The sequence below is a fragment of the Lampetra fluviatilis genome, chromosome 4 (genome assembly GCF_964198595.1).
Source record: "Lampetra fluviatilis chromosome 4, kcLamFluv1.1, whole genome shotgun sequence".
Taxonomy (NCBI): domain Eukaryota; kingdom Metazoa; phylum Chordata; class Hyperoartia; order Petromyzontiformes; family Petromyzontidae; genus Lampetra; species Lampetra fluviatilis.
In genome coordinates, this window is record NC_136278.1 from 16,542,250 (window position 1) to 16,544,749 (window position 2,500).

Here is a 2,500-nt window from a genome sequence, read left to right on the forward strand (position 1 = left end):
CGCACATGAGAGCAATCCGGGCCAATTTCTCCCGTTTGATGGGGTCTATGTGTAAAAATTTTGACTTTTTTGAGTGCAGGTGCAAATCTGCTGAAAAAGCCTGTGGAAGTTTCACGGCGTTCGTACGATATTTGGCGACGCAAAAATGAGCGATTTCCCAGCTCGAGAGAATTCGGCGCGAGAGAAACGATGCCCCGTAACGCACATGAGAGCAATCCGGGCCAATTTCTCCCGTTTGATGGGGTCTATGTGTACAAATTTTGACTTTTTTGAGTGCACGTGCCAATCTGCTGGAAAAGCCTGTGGAAGTTTCACGGCGTTCGTACGATATTTGGCGACGCAAAAATGAGCGATTTCCCAGCTCGATGGAATTCGGCGCGACAGAAACGATGCCCCGTAACGCACATGAGAGCAATCCGGGCCAATTTCTCCCGTTTGATGGGGTCTATGTGTAAAAATTTTGACTTTTTTGAGTGCAGGTGCAAATCTGCTGAAAAAGCCTGTGGAAGTTTCACGGCGTTCGTACGATATTTGGCGACGCAAAAATGAGCGATTTCCCAGCTCGAGAGAATTCGGAGCGAGAGAAACGATGCCCCGTAACGCACATGAGAGCAATCCCGGCCAATTTCTCCCGTTTGATGGGGTCTATGTGTACAAATTTTGACTTTTTTGAGTGCACGTGCCAATCTGCTGGAAAAGCCTGTGGAAGTTTCACGGCGTTCGTACGATATTTGGCGACGCAAAAATGAGCGATTTCCCAGCTCGATGGAATTCGGCGCGACAGAAACGATGCCCCGTAACGCACATGAGAGCAATCCGGGCCAATTTCTCCCGTTTGATGGGGTCTATGTGTAAAAATTTTGACTTTTTTGAGTGCAGGTGCAAATCTGCTGAAAAAGCCTGTGGAAGTTTCACGGCGTTCGTACGATATTTGGCGACGCAAAAATGAGCGATTTCCCAGCTCGAGAGAATTCGGCGCGAGAGAAACGATGCCCCGTAACGCACATGAGAGCAATCCGGGCCAATTTCTCCCGTTTGATGGGGTCTATGTGTAAAAATTTTGACTTTTTTGAGTGCACGTGCAAATCTGCTGGAAAAGCCTGTGGAAGTTTCACGGCGTTCGTACGATATTTGGCGACGCAAAAATGAGCGATTTCCCAGCTCGATGGAATTCGGAGCGAGAGAAACGATGCCCCGTAACGCACATGAGAGCAATCCCGGCCAATTTCTCCCGTTTGATGGGGTCTATGTGTACAAATTTTGACTTTTTTGAGTGCACGTGCCAATCTGCTGGAAAAGCCTGTGGAAGTTTCACGGCGTTCGTACGATATTTGGCGACGCAAAAATGAGCGATTTCCCAGCTCGATGGAATTCGGCGCGACAGAAACGATGCCCCGTAACGCACATGAGAGCAATCCCGGCCAATTTCTCCCGTTTGATGGGGTCTATGTGTAAAAATTTTGACTTTTTTGAGTGCACGTGCAAATCTGCTGAAAAAGCCTGTGGAAGTTTCACGGCGTTCGTACGATATTTGGCGACGCAAAAATGAGCGATTTCCCAGCTCGATGGAATTCGGCGCGAGAGAAACGATGCCCCGTAACGCACATGAGAGCAATCCCGGCCAATTTCTCCCGTTTGATGGGGTCTATGTGTAAAAATTTTGACTTTTTTGAGTGCACGTGCCAATCTGCTGGAAAAGCCTGTGGAAGTTTCATCCGACGAAAAAAGCACGTTCTCGAGAAAGCAGGAGAGCTAAGTCATTCACAAATTAGCTGGATTTGGCTTGTGGTTCGTTTCCCAAGTAACAGAGCGGCATCAACCTTTAAGTGCACGCCAGTACATCCCCGTGGGATACAGGGGGTCTCGGCGGACTTTGCTCGGGGGAAAAACGTCGAGGTGAGCCGCCTGGCCATGCTGTTCATGGGTCTCTCCTTTTTAAGTTTCGCCTGCCAATTTATTTTCTCTAGCGGTTTTATACACTAACACTCGATGTTTTGGGAAAGGAATACAATTGTTCAAAAAACGTCTTCGCAATTCATGTCGTTAGATTGCTAATGAAAATTCGTAAAAAAACGTACACGCCATACATGTTCTTTGCTTCCCTCTCGATACAAGTGAAGGGGAAAAACAGCCTTAACGGTTGCTAAAAAAATCGCCCTTTACATATACATGGGTCGTCTTCCCCTCTCGACAACGGAGACAAGTAACCCACGCCAGGCACTGTCAGTAACTGCCATAGATCTGCTTTAAAATGCCCATTCGTCTTGCGTCGCTCACGTTCCCGGAGCTTTGGGTAATGTCTGAGGCCTATCCCCGCTAATTTCTACCGTTTGTCGGTAGCTGTCTGTAAAAATATAGCATACACCAAAACGAGAAAATATTTCCATCGCACCTGCACAAGTGTATGGACAATGGCAATCTTCATGCGATGCATAAGTGGTGTGTGTCAGCAGGTTTTGTTTCCCAAGTTTTCCGTGAATGAGCGAGTATCTTGAGCTGT